Source organism: Peromyscus californicus, unplaced genomic scaffold (assembly GCF_007827085.1).
Source record: "Peromyscus californicus insignis strain IS unplaced genomic scaffold, ASM782708v3 Scaffold_23__1_contigs__length_62951481, whole genome shotgun sequence".
In the NCBI taxonomy this organism is placed as follows: Eukaryota; Metazoa; Chordata; class Mammalia; order Rodentia; family Cricetidae; genus Peromyscus; species Peromyscus californicus.
Window position 1 is genome coordinate 55,930,711 of NW_026294534.1, and position 21,573 is coordinate 55,952,283.

Below are 21,573 nucleotides of genomic sequence, written 5' to 3' on the forward strand. Positions count from 1 at the left end.
TCATGTCTTTTTGATTTTGCTTTGTGGCCTGTTAGGTTTAAAGGGTGCTGTGTGGGGGGGTATGGGTGTGAAGCTATTCACTGAAGCAGGAGTACTCATCAGTAACTATATCACTGAAGACAAGTGACTATATCACTTCTTTTTCCCCAGAAGCCCTTGAATGCATCTAGATCACCAGGCTGGGGTAGGGCCTTATGAGCTGTTCCTCCATCCATGACTGAATGTTAATTGGTTCTGTTTGTGCTACTTCTACACAATCAACTGTAACTGCAGAAAAACACATTGCTTTTTCACAGGAAGGCACACACAGTATTAATATGGATACATGTAGTTTTGATTATTTCTTGATTACGTGTTTGTACTTTTTAAATAAAATGTGGAGAAAAGGCAATGACAAGCAGGCTGAGATGCTACGAACGGAATTAGTCATTTCACAGGAAAGAGTAAATTCTAGCCAGACATAATTTCTGAATACCTTTGAATACCAGTCTATGAGCCTCAGTCTTTATGCATATAATCATTCAATCACAGCAGGTGGAGATATAAGTTTCTTTTCTCTTCTGTACTGATTTGGTACAAGTAGAGCATAAAGAGCTGGAATCCACAAAAGACAGGGCACTTTTTTCCTAGAAAAGTAAAAGATTTCTGAGGTGTTTATCTGACATTAATGTGGCAATCACTGACCATGGGTGAAAATGAAATTGAAAGATACAGGAAATAGAGATGTTGTGTAGGCTGATTGGCTAAAATGAAAGAATTCAGGATATTAGAGTAATTGTACTGGCAGAGAAATCAACATAGCTCACTCTGAAAATGATGGATGTGAAACAGAGGAACTTCAATTTATCTAGTAACAAAGGAGAATGACTCAGAAAATGGTGGGTGGTAGAAATGCTGTAGGTGGGTGGGTATATCAGTATACAAGTGTTCTAGAACCATGGTTTTAAAAAGGGGAGGAATAGTTAAAAGTGCCCATTGTCATATTCTGACCTGAAGACTTGAATGTGGGAGAGAATGAGACAGGTTTTGCATATTGTTTATCCTAAATCAGGGCTCCAAAACTAAACAGAATAGGGTAAAACTTGTATATCACTTCACTAACTTCCCTTAAGAAATGTAAGGTATCAACTCCACCATGGTCCTTCACCATAGTGGAGACAACTTACAGATTTGTTTAACGTAGTGTATTTAAAAAACAAAACAAACAAACAAAAAAAACAACGTATTTCCAAAGTGGCTGTACAAGTTTGCATTCCCACCAACAGTGTAGGAGTGTTCCCCTTGCTCTACATCCTCTCCAACATAAGCTGTCTTCAGTGTTTTTGAACTTAGCCATTCTGACAGATGTTAGATGGTATCTCAGAGTCATTTTGATTTGCATTTCCCTGATGACTAAGGATGTTGAGCATTTCCTTAAATGACTTTCAGCCATTTGGGATTCTTCTGTTGAGAATTCTCTGTTAAGCTCTGTAGCCCATTTTTCAACTGGACTGTTAGGTATTTTGATGTCTAGTTTCTTGAGTTCTTTATATATTCTGGAAATCAGCCCTCTGTCAGATGTGGAGTTGGTGAAGATCTTTTCTCATTCTATAGGCTGCCGTTTTGTCTTACTAGCTATGTCCATTGCCCTCTGTGGAGCTCTAGGAGTCCAATTGATGAGAGAAAGGAAGGATTCTATGAGCAAGGGATATCAAGACCGTGACTGGAAAAAGTACAGAGACAACTAGTCAAACTAGTGGAAACACATGAACTGTGGACCCACAGCTGAGGAGCCCCCATGAAATTGGACTAGGCCCTCTGGATAAGAGAGACAGTTGTTTAGCTTGAACTGTTTAGGGAGCCACCAGGCAGTGGGATTGGGACCTGTCCCTAGTGCATGAGCCAGCTTTTTGGAGCCTAGTGCCTATGGTGAGACATTTTGCACAGCCTTGGTGCAGGAAAGGCTTAGACCCATCTCAACTGAATGTACCAGGCTCTGCTGACTCCCCATAGGAGACCTTGCTTTGGAGGAGGTGGGAATAGAGGGTGGGTTGAGGGGAAAGGCTGGGGGGTGGGAAGAGGGAGGACAGGGGAATCTGTGGTTGGTATGTAAAATAAATAGAAAATCTCTTCAATTAAAAAAAAACTTACGTGTGCAAATAATCTTGAAATAAAAGAAATTTATTGGAAAGAACCCAAGCAGTTCAGGCCAACAACAGCATGACTTGGAAGTGCATGGTAACATTGGCATCTAATTTCCTCCCTCAACTTTTGAAGGATTTTCATAAGCAGGAACTTCATTCCTGGCAGTAGAGAATCTCAGTGGGTGGGTAAGAATTTGCCAGTGTAGCACATGTAGAATGCTGGATGTAGTTGTGAAATCTACTGAGAGGACAAAGAAAGGAGCGAAAAATCTCCAAAACACAATCAATAACAAGGCGAAACTCTATAGAACTTGTTCAAGCTGGTAATCACTTTGGGTCTGACTGACATTACCTCTCCTCCCTTCCATTGTTTCTTTACTCCTTCCTTCTTCCCTTCTTCTGTGCCTCCCTTTCTTCCTTCCATTTCTCCACCCCTCCATTCTCTATCTCCTTTGAAATTCAAACAGGTTTGCTTTTTCTTATTTAATTCTTACATCTCTCAATTTCTTTGTTACCGTCCCTTCTAGATAGTTGCTATGCGCTCTCTGCTGCTTCTTACTCCTTGACATTCCACAATGTTCAGCCCTTCTAGGTCAGTCACACACACTAAAATTGAATGTGTTTTGTTCCTTTAGAATTAAAAAGCAGCAATGTTCTAAGTATTGTGATAAATATCTGTTTTACAGTTACTATTCTTTTATTTTTTTTTCTTGTACCTGGTACAAATTCTTTTTCATCATAGTATATTTGTATTTGTGAATTCTCTCTCATTGCTGTGATAAAAATAACTGAAGGTAGGAAGGGTTTATCTTAGCCCACAGTTTAAGGGTAGAATCCAGGATGGTAGGGAAGGCATGGTTGCAGGAGTTGGAGGCAACTGGTCCCATTGCATGTTGGTCAGGAAGTTGAGAGCAATGAATGCTGGAACACAGCTAGCTTTCTTCCTTGTCTCCAGTCCAGGCCTCCAGCCCTTGGAATCATGCTGCCCACATTCAGTGTGAGTATTCCCACACCAGTTAACGGAATCTACAAAGTCCCTCACAGACATGCCCAGAAGTTGGTTTCCATAACGATTCTAAGTCTCATCAGTCGGCAATCAAGATTAACCATCATTATTAAGTAATAGTGAAAAATCTCCATATTCTCGCACCTTATTCTATAATTTTTGGTTTTTCTACATGATTGGACTAGAAATTTTTATTTTGCTTACGATTTTTTAGTTATATAACCCATTATATTAATCTTTAATTCAAATGATTCTCATACATAGAGGTATCACATTTGTATTCCTGGCAGTATGAATTATGATTCTTGTGACTATATTCCTGAAAATGACTCATATTCACCATAAAAAAATTTCCAATACTTGGCTATTTGTTATATTTCTCTAAGATTAAAAGTAATAAAATAGTAGTCACTCTGATATGGCTATGACACTTGTATTAAGTTATAAATTAAATTGCTGTACTCTTAAATATATACAAACACTATGCATAGATCACCAAACAGAAAAAAATTAAATATATAACATGAAAATAGGGTAAAAACAAGGAGTAAAAAAAACGAATACATAAAATAATTAAAACCAATATTCATATATTTATATCCATTTGTACTATTATAATACCCATTTTATTAATCAGTTTCACAATAGTAAAAATTCAGACTCTAATCACAAACATTCAAAAGACCAACCATAGATTCCAACATTGAATGGAACCTGAGACTGTCTGTTGAAATACACATTTCTTCCAATTGAGAACCTCTGTAGAATTTCCCATTGTGGGACAAGGAGGACAGGAGCCAATAACTTATACAATAATATATACAATTTTATTTTCAAGTTTTGAAATGTATGTATATAGTCTACTTCAAGCTGAATTTTAAAGAAAAGATCCAGCTGCTCTCCAGATTTCATTTAAAAATTCATAAAGATCAACAGAACAAGGTGCAGAAGCCTAAGGGTAACAATGTTGCTGTATAAGCAGGAAGCACAAAGAAATAATGGTGTCTGTAAGAGCATCTTCTGGCTAGATGCTACCCAGCAGATAATGGTTCCAAAGCCTTCCTTTCTCTGGAGAGGTTATACTTCTCCTTATGACTTGTTTTCCTTATTGGAATGTGGATAGAAATGACAGTATACAAATTTCATTCCAGATCTTAAATGTCACTGTCTATTTCTATGTGTTATTCTGGGCAAGTCAGAACTTATCGAAAGTAGTTATTCTTTCTGTTTTTCAGGACCACAGAATAAATGTCTATATATCAAAATACCTCTGATAAGAAGCCTAGAAGTTTATCCACCAGGTCTTTAACATAAAATAAATATTGCTATACTATGATTATAAAGTTGTCTTATGCACAGTTCAAACCAACCAATGGCGATGCTTAATTTCAATAGTAGATAAACATCTCAGTGTTCAGCATTTGACAACTAGACACTCTTAATAGCTGTCACTCAGTCCCTCCATTACTGGGAATCAACAGACACTAACATTTTCTTAATATTTACTTGACAACTTAACAGCCACCCACTGACTGTTTCTCCAGTTCCGGTCTCCTCAAACTCCTGATTATGTTACATCGTGTTCATGCAAAGAGTGTGCTATGTTTGTAGAAGTCCTGTATTTTCTGTTTTTAAAAGAATATTTATTTTTACTTATAGGTATGTGTGTGTGGTGCCCTTGGGGCCAGTAGAGACTGTCAGGCCCTCTGGAGCTAGAGTTGTAGGTGGTTGTGAACTACTAAACATGGGTACCTGGGAACTAAGCTTGGGTCCTGTGAAGGAACAAGTGTTCTTAACCACTGAGCCACCTCTCCAACCCTGAGTCCTATATTTTCAAGAACACTTGTATTACAGTGAGAGGGTCCTTTAAAGTAACTTCAATCATGCATTTTTGGACCTCCTGGATTATGAACATGAGAGCCAAACAAAGAAAGAACAGAGAAAGCAAATACTTTACTAATGAGAAATGACAGAAAAGGCCAGCAAAATGTCCCAGCACCTGTGCGAGACTGGCAGTCTGAGTTCAATCCCCAGAAGGACAAAGCTGACTCCCCAAAGTTGTCCTCTGACACACATATGCCACGGCATGTGCATACCCATATAAACCGCTCACAAAATTTTCACACAAAATAGACATCGAAAGGTTAAGTGAATTGGGGAGGTGGTGGTGCACACCTTTAATCCCAGTACTCGGGAGTACAGGCAGATGTATCTCTGAGTTTGAGGACAGCCTGGTCTACAGAGTGAGTTCCAGGATAGCCAGGGCTACAAGGAGAAACCTTGTCCTGAAACACAAACAAATAAAACCTGAAAGATTAAAGAAAAAGATATTAAAATACAATATAAATATTTCCAAAAAGATTTGTGTATTTTAAAATCTAACCAATAGATTTAATAAAAAATTTATAAAACTCTACTACAAATACAGAGGACTCACACACACACACACACACACACACACACACACACACACACCTCACATTTTTGTTTCTGTGGTTGCTATCTATTTTTACTAGGGTGTTCCAAGTTCTTGGCATTTATTCATAGGACTGAAGAGTTGAACATGGATGGCAAACCAGAGGCAAGAAAATTATATTAAAAAGGAAAACGATGGTACAGATCAGATGTGCTGTAAGAGAACAGTAGGGTCCTTCCATACTTAAAGCCTGGGGTTATTTCTTTCATAGGGCCTGAGAGCAGGAGCTGTTGCCAAGAGGCTTAGTGCGAGCAGTTTTTGTTTTGATTGACAGGCTTCTATTTACGTAAGCCTTTGCTCAGTGCACATGTCTCTTCCCATGATGTATTTGATTTTAATCACATGTGTGCCTGGCTATGCAGAGGTGTAAGATGGTAAATAGAGATTTGTCCCTAATAGTTCACTCAGATGACCCAGCTTGCCTTAATAGCTCATGCACCCAATACTAATTTAAGCTGGCTTGTGCCTTGCCTACCATTACTGAATATTTTTTTGGAATATGTTTGAATAGAAACTGAGCACAAGAAGGGAGTTACTATGTGGAGAGGGGAAAACTACCCCACTGTTTGAAGTTGGATGTGTTGCAGCCTGAAACAGGTAGGGATCCAAGGTTGCCAGGCGCATTCTTAGAAAAGCAATCTGTGCACAGCCCAAGCTAAGCAGAGTCTGAGCTTGCTAAGCAATTCCTACGCTAGACTGTCTCACACATAATACCATTATTGCAAAGCTAAGAAACTAATGTATACAGTCCTGGTTTTAAAAAAATGCATTTTATACAATAGGGTAAAATAAATATTAGAGAAGATCCTCCTCACACATGAATATCAGATTTATGATTTAGATGGCAACTTTGAGGAAGAAAATCAAACAGATTTAAATTAATTACAGAAAAGCAGCTTAATTATATGACAAAACTACCAGTCTTTTCTTTCATTTTTTTCGTAAAATTAAAAAAAATATTTTTAATCATGTTGTTATGTAGACCAGTATGGCCCAGACCTCACTATATAGTAAAAGACAACAAGATGATCTTAAGCTCCTGTTTCTCCTGCTGCCTCCAACTCCAAAGTGCTAGGATTTTAGTTGTGAACCATTATGTGGTGCTGGAGATCCGACCCAAGACTTCAAACCCAGGACTTTGGCATGATAGGAAAGCACTCTATCAATTGAGTGATATTCCCAGTAATATCTGTTTTTTTTTTTCTGTTGGTAACATTTATTTTTTAAGACCAAATATTTTGTGTATGCCAGGCTAGACTGAATCTGATTTAGCGTAGGCAGTCATGGTCATGATCATGATCTTCTTGCCTCAGCCTCCATGCTACCACGCCTAGCTAATGCCAAATGCTAATAACACTATGTGTAAGAAACTTACACAAGAAAAGCAATTAAACTCTTGACATATGATTCCTAAATCTTAACTGAAAATTTTAAGTGCTGGTCTTGTGAATGAACATTTCCAGAAGGGGAAAACAATGTCACACTTGCATTAAAGACTCTACAAGGTCAAATATAAAGACTGAACAAGCTGATTATGGAGAACTGATATTATTGCAGTTTACATCACTGCAGTTGCAGATTAGAGACAAATTATCTTGCGATCTTTTTAGCCCCTTCCAAAGCCTACACCTATGTCTGGCTCAACATTCTTCAACTATCAAAACTTTAAAATGTATTCTTAGTAAACTGCTCTGTATCAAGGATCCAAACGCTTGAGCATGTCACCAGATAACATCAGAGATCGGGAACTGTTTTCCCATTTTGCTAAAACCCACCTACCTGATGTCTTCTCTAATGCAAGCCCCAAATCTCATGTAACCACATTCCCAATGGAACATGGTACATGGAACTACTTGAATCTGTGTTCCCTGGGCATGGTCACTTATATTGGGCTTTAGAAAAAATTGTCTCTTACTCTCTTTCGGGTGAGACCTATGTTTTTACATAGATACTCGAAAATGAAACTTGAACTAAAACTATTTTCTCTTAAAATCCTAAACTGTCCTGCAGCCAGAAGATTCAGTGGGTAGCAAGATAAAGGCCATGAAGCTGAGATCCAATGATGTGGCAAGTATCTAAGTTATACAGTTGGCTAAGAAAATAAAGTACTCAGCTAGGAAGTAAGTGTGAAATTCTAGTTCTGTGAGTCTACAGACTCTTTTGTAATTCATACGAAACATTACAGGCTAACAATAACCATGTAATCAGGGCAATTAGCCGCAGTGAGACACAGTCTCAGTTTTCCTGGATCCACAGCTGGAGCTTGAAGTGTGATTATAGAACTCAGGCAGCATCTGGAATAAAAAATTCAGGGCATGCAGTTAGGGTGAGAGAACAGCAAAGCTGACCCTGCTTTTCAATACTTTGGGCTCTTGGGTCTTCCTTCTTAATTACGTCTATGAATAGAGCAGTGCTCAGAAGCCCAGAGCAAAGGCAAGTCTGTAGGTATGGGTCAAATGGTGCAAATACAACAAATGAAGTAATTAGGGAGATCTTCAGTTCAATGTCCTAACTTGATTCCACTCCAAGATGCCACGTTAATGCACAACAGAACATCTCACTACTCTGTTAAACCAGGCAATAACTAACTTTCTTAAATCCTGTGTTGCATAGTCAAAACCACCTCCAGATCAGTGCTCTATCATGTAAGCCTAAACATGTCACTTCTTTGCTGAAAACTCTCTGTGGCCTCCTGGTTGCAAACAAATCTTAGGGTGGCTTACAAATACATCCATCTTTGACATGATATCTTCCTATAAAAGTCTATTTTGTTCTCTCTCTCTCTCTTTTTTTTTTTTTACATTTTAAGTTGTATTTTGCAAGCCCAAATAAAGTGCTCCAAATTTCTTTGAGCTGCTCTATCTTCTTGAAATGCCAAACTTCTTGGTCACTTTTTTTAAATTGTAACTTGATATATCTTCCCTTTGTCTTCTCAGACCACTCATTCACATCCCTTCTCTGTCACTGCTTCCATTTGTGTTCATTCATTCATTAGGTATTCACACAATGCTATTATCATGCTCACACACTCATAGCTGGAGATTAAAAAAAGAAATATAAAATATTCCAAGTCTTTGACCTAAGCCTCTTTTCAGTCCCGTTGGGGATGCTAATGATGAAATTACACTTGTGTATGATGAGCTCTATTATCAGCACAGGGTGCATTGTCCTGATTTGGTTTTTGCTTTACTGTCCACTTAACTGTCCTTTAGGATTTCTGAATCTCCACTATCTATTTAGCAAGCACATGCTGGCTGACAGGTGTTTGCTTCTCTTCAACCATATCTAAACTTAACTATTCTGCTCCAAGTCCGTCCTCCTTAGAATGCAACCCAATTGCTAGTAGGGCCAGTCTTCTCACTTCCTGTGAAACATGCTAAGACCCATGCAAAACTCTCTGTAAGTTTTTAATTCTTTGGTTTAACTTGAAAAGTCTTTTATTTGCTCAATCCAAATGATCTTACAACCTCTTTTCCTCCCACTGTCCCATGGTGTTTGCTTTGTGCATATGTTTGGTTGACATTTTAGACATCCAAGATGAGATATGAAGTGAGTGGTTGACTATGGGTGGGCAATTCATGGAGGAGATTCAAAGTCGGAGAAATGCATTTGGGTGTCAAACACACACAGATGTTTAAATGCTTACCTACCTGAGATCTTCAAAAGAGTGAGTGTAGGTAAAGAAGTACAAAGAAGGAACTCTGGCATCTGTAATCTGAAGTTAGACAGAAAGGTATATTGAAGTTATCAGAAACAAGTGAACCAAGAGAGGCTGGGCTGGGGAAATACAAACTCTGTCAAATGCTACTTTATGGAGTTTGTTTCATTTATCTTGCAAAGATTTTGCCTTGCTTAACATACCTACTCCTAGTTTTTAGGATATTTCTGACATACAATAGATGTCCAATAAATGTTGTGAATAAACAAAAACATAACATGTTATTTCTTCATATTGAATATAAAGAAATAAAAATTTCACTATCTCTAGACTCATGAATGAATGAGTTTCACTAATGAAAATTTCAAGAATTTCCATACTCAACTCAATGTCATACTTTTTGCCATTTGAAGGCTCATTGGCTTCTGTTTCCTGTGAAATATTATACATTATATACAGGTACCACATGTCTCAACAGGGCATTATGCATTATTATCTTCTGCAAAATTTTATTAGGTAGAATAATGGCCTATTGATTTTTTTGTAATCCAAATGATGATTTCTGGCACACTTTAGAATCTTTAACTTCAGGATATAGATTTCTAGAGACAAGAAATTTACCTAGACAATATTCAAGAGATCGATGATATATGATAGAGAAAAATTAGGTGCACATCACATTCCCATTGTTAGACTAGACAAAGATAAAGTGGAGTGAAATAGGTCACTGGAATGGACATCTGCTTCCTACAAATTACTTCATTCATTTACTAGCTTTTTATTTGTCATAGATTCTAAGCTTTTTTGAAATGTCTTTTTGTTTGGAAATTTTGCAAGTCTCAGAGTTCTCCAAATAAGTGACAAACATAAAACATGAACCAAGAAATGCTTAATTTTAAAAAGTTCTTTCTGCTGGATGTGTTAGCTTATCACTGTAATCCTAGCTCTTGGAAAGCTGAGGCAGGAGGATGGGCAGTTCAAGGCCACCCTTGAATATAATCAAGTTTGAGGTCAGCTTAGGCTCCAAGACACCCTTTCTCAAAAATCCAAAACAGAAGTAATGTCTTGCAATTACCACTTGAGGAAAATCTAAATCCTCTTTACTAGCTATTATCAAACAACTTTTAAAATTGAAAATAGATTCTTCTCTCATACAATACTTTCTCACCAGTTTCCTCTCCCTCCACTTCTCCCAGTTCCCGCTCCTCCCCTTTTCCCGGGACCAACTCCCCCTCTGGCTCCCTTCAGGAAAGAGCAGGCCTCCAAGAGACAACAACAAAACATGCCAAAACAAAATACAGTAAGACAAGGCAAAAGCTCTCACACCAAGCCTGGACAAGGCAACCCAGCAGGAGGAAAAGAGCCCCAAGAGCTCCCACAGTTAGGAGGCCCACAGAATGTGGGTGAGCCAGCCCTGAGGGTGTGAGAGGGGCACAGCTGGTACTGCCTCCCTTGACTGCAGTGTGTAATGGGACTGGGGGAAAGATGCCCTCCTCCCTGGCCCCTACTGTCTCCAGCTGGAAAGGGAACTGACCCTCCCCCTCACCAGCTGCAGCACTCAGGAAAGTAGGCCCTGTACCTCCCCTGGGCAGCACAGTAGAGCTGAACCTATTGACAGGGGCGAGGATGACCTGGCCTGAGAACATGAGCATGGGAGATATGTCCCCATCCCTCATCTTCCATATAGTGGCATGTGGAGAGATGCCCCCCAACCCCTTGCCACCTATGGCAGGTGGGAGAGCTGGCCCTGAGGTCATAAGAGCAGGAGAGCTGCCCCTGCCCCTCACCAGCCACAGCACTTGGGAGAGCAGGCCCTGCACCTTGACTGTGTTGGAATTCCTGGCCACTCCCCCAGCTACATGACCGAACATTTGCAGTTCAGTAGCCAAGTAAGGGGCCTTGCAGCCTACATTGCGCGCAGTGTGATCACACAATCTACCCACATGTGCGGTGTAGCTCCGTAAGCCTATATGCACATGTGTAAGGGAATCCATAAGAAGCGGGACACAGACTCCTCCCCCTTCTTCTCTCCCCACCCCCTCTGCACATGTCTTCCACAGGTCACGTTCTCTTCTGTCCCTCCTTTTTCCTGATAAAACTCTGATAGTGGGGTTTTATCATGCCTCATGGCCTTTCTCGCAAGGTAACAGCACTGCTTAATGAATAACACAGCACTACCACGGATCTCTGTGAGTTCGAGGCCAGCCTGGTCTACAGAGCGAGATCCAGGACAGGGACCAAAACTACACAGAGAAACCCTGTCTCAGGAAAAGTAAATAAATAAATAAGCAAACAACAACACCAAAAAAAAGTGCCTTAAAATAATCTGTCTCAGATAAGGCTTATCTCAAGTAAAAATTAAAAACATGTTCCAAATCTTTCTCTTTCTCTCTCTGTCTCTCTGTCTCTGTCTCTCTCTGTCTCTGTCTCTGTCTCTCTCTGTCTCTCTCTCTCTAACATTAACCAATACAGCAGAGTACTAAAACATTACAATATCATGGTAACCAGCTCAAGATTTTAAATTTCCCATGGCTGCTTCTTAATATGTTTAAAAATTCTTCCAAGCTCCAGAAACCAGCTTGAATCCATCTGGACAGGTCAGATCTGCTTCAGATAAGTAGAACCCAAACTTTCCTGGTCCCAGGACCTCCTCCCTCACTCTGGGACTTCCCAAAGGGGAAAAAATATATATAATTCTTATTTTCTAAGCTTTTCTCTGTCTCACTAGCACTCACTCAGACACAAGCAGTCAGAGTCCCAAGCTGAGAAAGATGGACAGCTCCAAAGCAGCAGATGACAATCCACCATCCCAAGATGCCTATCTACCTCAGAAGCCCCCTTCTCGAACCCCCCAAGAGTCAACCAATGCCCACCAAGTCAGCTGGAAACAGTTTCCAGGAGAAACTACACACCCATACCCACTCATTTGCCATCTTTTGCAAAAATAAAGAGTCCGGGATGATAGGAATTCTAGCCATGCCCCCATGATCGTGCATGCCCTGGCAAGACACTTAGTCACTTCCACCTAGTCATTTCCGGGCTCTACGTCCTATGTAATCCATGTGCTACATGGTCACGTAATTTGTGCACAGTGTGATCATGTAATCTATGCACATGTGTGGAGTAGCCATGTGGGCCTATGTGCGCATGCGCAGGGTAGTCTATAAAAGGCAGGTCCCATGTACCCTCCCCCCCTCCACACATGTCCTTTCAGCAGGCCTGACACACATTCTATCCTGTCCCTCCCCGCTCCTAATAAAACTCTTACAGTGGGTTTTGTTGTGCCTCGTGACTTTTCCTCGAAGGGTAAAAGTGCCGCATAAAACCAACAGACTGGGCAGCACGATAGAGCTGACTCTGTTGACAGAGGTGTGGGTGAGCTAGCCCCTAAGTTGTGAGCATGGGAGAGCTGTCCCCACTACTCATCTGTCAGGCAGAGGCATGGACAGGGAAGAGGTGGTCCCTTCCCCTTACCCCTAGCTCCTGATGCCTGTGACAGACTAGGGAGCTGACCCTCCCCCTTACCAGCTGCAGCACTCAGGAAAGTGGGCCCCGCTCCTCGCCTAGGCAGCACAGTAGAGCTGACCCTGTTGGCAGAGACACAGGAAAGCTGGTCCTGAGGGTGTGAGAGTGGGATAACTGGCCACACCCTCCTCATCTGCCATGTGGAGGTGAAGGTAAGGGAAAGATGCCCTCCCTTGCCCTTACCACCTGTGGTGGTTGAGGGAGCTGACCCTCCCCCTTACCAGTTGCAGCACTCAGGAAATTGGGCCCTGCACCTCTCCTGGGCAGCACCATAGAGCTGACCCTATTGACGGGGGGAGGGGAGAGCAGTGGTGAGCTGGCCTGAGAACATAAGCATAGAAAATCTGGCCCCACCCTTCATCTGCCATATGGTGGTGTACTAGGGGAGAAATGCTCCCCCCTACCCCTCAACCACCTGTAGCTAGTGGGAGAGCTGGCCCTGAGGTCATAAGAGTGGGAGAACTGGGCCTGCCCCTCACAGCTGCAGCACTCAGGAGAGTGGGCCCTGCACCTCACCTGGGTAACACAGAAGAGTTGGTCCTGATGGGGTAGGTATGGAAGAGCCTATCCTGAGGGAACAAAAGCAGGAGAACTTTGCTGCAAGAGGAACTGGCCAGGGCAGTGCTGGAGAGCTCACCCTGGTGGTAAGGACAGGGGAGAACTGGAGGGCTGACCAACCCTGCAACCAGGGTTATGAGTAAGCCCACCTCAACATCCACCCCATCTATGATCTGCCGGAGCATGTGAAGGGGCCGATCCTGCAGACCCAAAACTGCAGGATCTCCACAACACAGGGCAAGAACAGGATATCCAAGAGGAGTCCCCATGAGTGCCCAGCGTTGATAGTGTAGCAGAAACCAGAGGCCTCAAACCAGACCAATGACTCTTTGGAATGAGGACTTGCAAATAAGACATATGGATAAAAGGGTTTACAATGTGACTCACTGTGTCACACTGCAGCTTCCATGATGTGACTGATTTTTTTTCCTTTTTTTTTCTCTTAAATTTTATTTTATTTGGGGGGTGGGATGTAAGGGCGGAGGGTGAATGTGAAGGGATGGGAAATGAATGGGATTGAGAGGCATGATGTGAAAGACACAAAGAATAAATAAAAAGAAAGTTTGAAAAAGAGTCCCATAAAAACACTAAGCTAATAGCCATAACATATATACAGAGGACCTGGTACAGACCCATGCAGGCCCTGTGCTTGGCACATCAGTCTCTGTGTGACCGTATGTGCCCTGCTTAGTTGATTCAGTGGGCCATGTTCTCCTGGTGTCCTCCATTCCCCCTGACTCCTACAATCTTTCCCATCCCTGTTCTGTGGGGTTCCCTGAGCTCCTAGAAGAGGGACTCAGTGGAGACCTCTAATTTAGACTCTATCTTCATAATATCAGGCTGTAGGTCTCTGCATTCACTCCCATCTGCTGCTGGGGGAAGCTTCTCTGATGATGACTGGACAAAGTAACAACCTATGAGTACAAGAGAATATCACTAGGAATCATCTCCTCTCTCTCTCTCTCTCTCTCTCTCTCTCTCTCTCTCTCTCTCTCTCTCTGTTTTTCTGTCTTATTTTAGACCAGTCATGTTTGGTTCTACTCCAGGTCTCTGGACTACCCAGTCTCTAGTTCTTGGCATTCCAAGCAGGGTTGGGTATGGGCTCCCTCTCACTGAGAGGACCTCAAGTTAAATCAGACATTAGTTGTCCACTCCCACAAGTTCTGTGCCACCATTGCCCCAATAAATTTTGCAAGCAGGACAGATTGTAGGTCAAGGGTACTGTGACTGGGTTGATGTCCATATTTCTTTTGTAGTAGCGTGCAGAGTATGTTCCCACACCAAAGAGTAGAATGCAGGGGTGAAGGCTCCATGCAGGCACCAGCTCAACCTCTCCATGTTCAACGATGTAGATGTTGTCCTCAGCAGTGGGGCCCTACTATCCATTTGTAGAGAACAACCCTTTGTCCTAGTATCAGCCTGGGTTGTTTAGGGATCTCCATGGGAAGCCCTTGACCAATCACTCAAGTGAATGTAACGCAGTTGCACCACTAAAACCCTTGCCTTATTACAAAAGTTCAAATTGTATCCTTTATTACTAGGAGTTCTCACTAGGGTCACCCTCATAGATTCCAGGAAGTTTCTACTGTACTAGTTTTCCACACTGCCACCAAATGTCCCCCAATTGCATCTATCTCTCCCTGCACTCTCTCACTCCATCCCATCTCCCCTGCATCCTGCTCCCATCCCTCCCTGCCCCCAGTCCACCTGCAAAATCTGAATAGAATACAATACAATAGAATAGAATTACTTCCTTTCCATGGAAGATCCAGGCATTATACCTAGAGCCCTCCTCTTTACATAACCTCTCTGGATCTATAGACTGTAGCTTGATTTTCATTTACTTAACAACTAATATCCACTTATGAGTGAATACATGTTTGTCTTTCTAAATCTAGGGTATCTCATTTAGGTTGATTTTTTTTTCTAGTTGCATCCATTTCTCTGCAAATTTCATGATGTCATTTTCATTTTTTAACAGCTATGTAAATACATTGTGTAAATGTACCACATTTTCTTTATCCATTCTTGGGTTGAGTAATATCAAGGTTGTTTCCAGTTTCAGGCTATTATGAATAAAGATGCAATGAACATAATTGAGCAAATGTCCTTGTGGTAGGATGGAGTGTCCTTTGAGTATATTCCCAAGAGTGGTATAGCTGGGTCTTGAGGAACTGCCATATTGATTTCTATAGTATCTGTACAAGTTTGCATACAGCAATGGAAGAGTTGTAGCCCTTGCTCTATACATTGCCAGCATGAGCTTGTGTCATTGATCTTAACCATTCTGACATTCATAAGATAGAATCTCAAAGTACTTTGATTTGCATTTCCCTACTGGCTAAGGATGTTGAACATTTCTTTAAGTACTTCTAGACCATTTGAGATTCCTCTGTAGAGAATTCTCTATTTAGATCTGTGCCCCATTTTTAAATTGGATTGCCATGGTCATGGTGTCTCTTCACAGCAATGAAAACCCTAAGATGTATGATTAAAAAGAAAATAATATGTTTCTAAAGATAGAATAATTTCATAGTTGTAACCACAGGCCCTAGAAATATGGAAAGAATTCTTTAGGTCTGTAAGAGGTAATTTTATCCACCTTTTTACAACCCTAAGATATGCAAAACCCATTAGAAGTGAGTGAAAGGAACTGTCTTACAAAAAACAAAACAAAACCATTTAATTGAGGGGGCTCGTTTATAGTTTTAGTGGTTCAGTCCATTACTATCATGGTGGGGAGCATGGTGGCATGCTGACAGACATGGTGCTAGAAAAATAGCTGAAGTCCTACATCTTGAAGGCAACACGGAGTCAACTGAGACACTGGGCAGTATCCTGAGCATTGGAAACCTCAAAGCCCTCCCTGACAGTGACACACTTCCTCCAACATAACCACTCCAACAGAGCCACAACTCCTAAAAGTGCCACTCCCTATGAGATTATAGGGGCCAATTACATTCAAACCATCACAGAAATCCTAGGTAAAGTGCAGCTTTGAGACCAGGGCTTACATGAATTAGTAGTTTATGACATAAATGACCAAGAGGGAGGCTCAGTGTCAGTTGACCCTAAGCCCAAAGTTTCTGAATATCTGCTGATCCAGCTTCCTTCTCTACTCACATCTGCAACTTTAAGCAACTTCTACTCTTGGGTCTCTGGAGATGATAATTTAAATTGTTTCATCCCCCTCTCCAAGCTTGCCCCCCAACCCATGACAGGTATTATCCTTCTGGATACTATGAGTCGTACTTGTGTCTCTTATTATTTGTCTTCTTTCCTTTGAAGTTAAGCCCCACAAGAACAGTTTTCTCCTGCTTTGTTCATTAGTCTACATAATGCCTACAACAGTGTGGCAGCTGTGCAGAAAATGTTTGTTGGATGAATGAATGAGGGGTTCAATGGATTGCATTAACAACAACAACAAAAGGGTAAGATGATAAAACATTTACAGGTTTAGATGATACAGGCCACACCTGCCAGAAGACCAGGTAGGCTGCCTAAGGACCTTCTCCACTCTCTCTGCTCCCCCAGACACAATCCTCAGGGTTGTCACTAGAGTTGCAACTGAACACCAGGTGCAAGCTCCCTTTCCCCCTGTTCACACCTCTTGTAGATGCCACAGATCATCCTTCCACTGACCCCTCTGGGCTCCCGTTCCCCTAGCCTCCAACACTAGCAAGTACTTCCCGTGAACATATCAGCAAAGCAGGCCATTAAAACAGGCAATTCACAGCCAACACAAACTCTGAAAATACAAAGAGGAAATAGAAATCAAGAAACATAAAACACTCACTCAACAAAGAAACACAGAAATCAGCACCTACATCTGTAGTTACCCCAAACTCGGATGCCAAGATGCCAGCATAAGAAGTAACACTCAGGGCAATGTCTCCACCAGAGCCCAGCTATCCTACCCCAACAAACCCTGAATATTCAACACAGCTGAAACACAAGACCTTAAAACCAACTGTATGAAAATGATAGAGGTCTTCAGGAGAAAATAAATAAATCCTTTAAAGAAATCCAGGAAAACACAAACAAAATATGGAGAAAATAAATAAATCTCTCAAAGAAAGCCAGGAAAATACAAACAATAGTTGGAGGAAATGAATAAATCCCCAAGGAAAGCCAAGAAAAAAAACTAGCAGTTGAAGGAAACAAATAAAACTGTTCAAGACCTGAAATGGAAATGGAAGCAATAAAGAAAACATAAATTAAGGGATTTCTGGAAATGAAAATTTTAGAAATATGAACAGAAATTCCAGAGGCAGGATTCACCAAGAGAAGATAAGAGATGAAAGAATCTCAGGCACTTAAGATACCATAGAAGAAATAGATACATTGGTCAAAGAAATCATTAAATCTAAAAACATCCTGACACAAAACATCCAGAAACTCTTGGACACTGTGAAAAGATCAAACCTAAGAATAATGGGAATAAAGAAAGGAGAAGAGTCCCAGTTTAAAGGCTCAGAAAATATTTTCAACAAAATCATAGAAGAAAATTTTCCTAACCTAAAGAAGAAGATGCCTATAAAAGTACAAAAAGCATACAGAACAACAAAGATATTAGATGAGAAAAGAAAAGTCCTCCACCACACAATAATCAAAACACTAAACATACACAACAAAGAAAGAACATTAAAAGCTGCAAGGGAAAAAGAGCAAAGAACATATAAAGGTAGACCTATTATAATAACACCCAACTTCTCATTGGGACTCTGAAAGCTAGGAGCCTGGACAGATGTCCTATAAAACACAGATGCCAACCCAGATTACTATGCTCAACAAAATTTTGACCATAGAAGAAAACAAGATGTTCCAGGATAAAGTCAAATTGAAACAATATTTAAAAATCTATCTACAAGTCCAGCCCTAGAGAAATTACTAGGAGGAACCCAAGGAGGTTAACTACACCCATGAAAACAGAGGAAAATAAATAATCTCACACTAGCAAAATCAAAACAAGCGAAACACACACACACACACACACACACACACCACCACCACCACCACCACTACCACCAAAACCAACAACACCATCAACACCACTATCATCGCCACCAACAACAAAATAACAGGAATTAACAATCATTAATATCTCTCAATATTAGTTGTCTCAAATTACCAATAAAAAGACACATTCTAACAGAATGGATACAAAAATATGATTCAGCCTTCTGCAGCATCCAAGAAACACACCTCAACATCAAGGATAGACATATATCAGGTAAAAGTTTGGAAAAAGATATTCCAAGTAAATGGACCTAAGAAGCAAGCTTCTGTAGCCATTTTAATATCTAACAAAACGATAACATTAAAAACAAAAAGATAACATTTCAATTCTTAACATCTATGTGGCAAATGAAAGTGTACCCAGTTTTATAAAAGGAATACTACTACAGTGCTGTGGGATGGTCTGTATGTCAAATGTGTTGCTGATTGGTCAATAAATAAATCACTGATTGGCCAGTGGCCAGGCAGGAAGTATAGGCGGGACTAACAGAGAGGAGAATTGAGAGAACAGGAAGCTGGGTGGGAGAGACACTGCCAGCCGCCATGATGACAAGCAGCATGTGAAGATGCTGGTAAGCCACGAGCCATGTGGCACGGTATAGATTAATGGAAATGGTTAATTTAAGTTGTAAGGACAGTTAGCAAGAAGCCTGCCACGGCCATACAGTTTGTAACCAATATAAGTCTCTGTGTTTACTTGGTCTGAGCGGCTGTGGGACTGGCGGGTGAGAGAGATTTGCCCTGACCCTGGGCCAGGCAGAAAAACTCAAGCTACACTACAGCTTAAATGATATATTGACCCTCACACACTGATAGTGGAAATCTTCAATACCCCCCACTCACACCACTGGACAGGTCAGCCAGACAAAAGCTAAACAGAAAAATACTGAAGCTAACAGATGTTATGAACCAAAGAGACCTAACAGATATCTACAGAATACTTCACCCAAACGCAAAAGAATACACCTTCTTCTCAGGACCTTATAAAACATTCTCCAAAACTGACCATATACTTGGTCACAAAACAAGTCTCAACAAATACAATAAAATTGAAATAACCCTCTGCATCCTATCATCCATACATTAAAACTGGGCTTCAACAACAGAAATAGCAGAAAGTCTACAAACTCAGGGAAACTGAACAATTCTCTATTGAATTAATGCTGAGTCAAGGCAGAAACAAAGAAAGAAATTAAAGATTTCGTAGAATTCAATAAAATTAGTGCACAACATACCCAAGTTTATGGGACACAATAAAAGGAGAACTAAGAGAAAAGTTCATAGCACTAAGAGGCTACATGAAGAAATTGGAGAGATCTCATACTAGCAACTTAACAACGCACCTGAGAGCTCTAGAACAAAAAGAAGCAAGCTCACCCAAGAGGAGTAGACAGCAGGAAATAATCAAGCTGAGGGCTGAAATCAATAAAATAAGAACAAAGAGAACAATACAAAGAATCAATGAAAGAAAGAATTGGTTATTTGAAAAAAATCAACAAGATAGACAAACCCTTATCTAAACTAAAACATGAAGTGAGAACATTCAAATTAACAAAATCAGGAACAAAAAGGGATGTTGTATGATATCTTGTTTGTGTTCTGACAAATAAAGCTTGCTTGGAGATCAGAGGGCGGAGCTAGCCACTAGTTAACCATAGAAGCCAGGCAATGGTGGCACAGGTCTTTAATCCCAGAATTTGGGAGGCTCATGATTGTCATATAAGGCAGGTGTAGACAGGTTCTCAGTCCCCTTTCAGTCTGAGGATTCCTAGAGGTAAGAAGTCTCTAGTAGCTGCTGCTCTGCTTCTCTGATCTTTCAGGTTATTACCCTGATATTTAACTTTTGGTTTTTATTGATAAGACTAATTAGGATCACTTCAAAGGGAGACATAACAACAGACACTGAGAAAATCCAGAGACTCATGGCATACTTTAAAAACCTTTACTCCACAAAACTGGAAAATCTAAAAGAAACAGATAATTTTCCTGATAGGTACCACTTACCAAAGTTAAATCAAGATCAGATAAACAACTTAAATAGACCTATAACCCTTAGTGAAATAGAAGCAGTAATTAAAAGTCTCCCAACCAAAAATAAAAAATGCCCAGGGCCAGATGGCTTTAGTACCACATTCTACCAGACATTCAAAGAAAAGTTAACACCAATACTCCTCAAGTTATTCCACAAAATTAGAAACAGAAGAAACATTGCCAAAGTCATTTTGTGAGGTCACAGTTATACTGATACTAAAACCACACGAAGATTCAAGAAATAGAATTACAGACCAACTTCCCTTATGAACATTGATGCAAAAATACTCAATAAAATACTTGCAAACTAAATCCACAAACACGTAATAGATCATCCACCATTACCATGTAGAATTTATCCCAAAGATACAGGGATAACTCAACATATGAAATTCAGTAATTGTAATCCACCATATAAATAAACTTAAGGAATGAAAACCCATGATCATCTCATTCAATGCCAAAAAAAAAGCCTTTGACAAAAACCAATATCCCTTTATGATAAAAGTTCTGAATAGATTAGGAATACATACATAGCTAAACATAATAAAGCAATTTACAACAAACCCATTGCAAACATTAAATTAAATGGAGAGAAACTCAAAGCAATTCCACTAAAATCAGGAACAATACAAGGTTGTGTAGCTGAAAGTTTTCCTGTATCCTGGGCCGGTTGGTGGTCAGGACAAATCTCTCCCACTTGAGTCCCCCAAGTAAACACACAGAGGCTTATATTAATTACAACTGCTCAGCCATTAGCTCAGACTTATTACTGACTAGCTCTTACACTTATATTAACCCATAATTCTTATCTATGTTTAGCTACGTAGCTTGGGCTTGGTAGCTTTTCTCAGTTCTGCCTTGTCATCTTGCTTCCTCTGTGTCTGGCTGGCAACTCCTGACTCAGCCCTTCCTCTTCCCAGCATTCTCCTCTTCTGTTGGCCCCACCTATACTTCCTGCCTGGTTACTGGCCAATCAGTGTTTTATTAAACCAGTGTACAAGACCATTATCCCGCAGCAAGTTTGTCTACTTTCTTCATATCTATTCAAATATGAATAGTACTTGAAATTTTACCTAGAGCAATAAGACAACTGAAGGTGATCAAGGGGATACAAATTAGAAAGGAAGAAGTCAAAGTATCATTATTTGCAAACGATATGATAGTATATGTAAGT

General features: G+C 40.4%; 1 long non-coding RNA gene across 1 annotated transcript in view; it reads right to left on the minus strand.

Moving 5' to 3' along the window:
• Positions 1–5,303: 5,303 nt before the first annotated feature.
• Positions 5,304–21,573, minus strand: part of LOC128119165 (uncharacterized) — a 52,169-nt gene continuing 35,899 nt past the window's right edge. The window contains exons 2-3 of the long non-coding RNA XR_008221485.1: positions 9,256–9,320; positions 5,304–7,899 (exon numbers count right to left, since the gene is read on the minus strand). This is a non-coding gene — a long non-coding RNA (uncharacterized LOC128119165). The remainder of the gene's footprint in view (positions 7,900–9,255; positions 9,321–21,573) is intronic.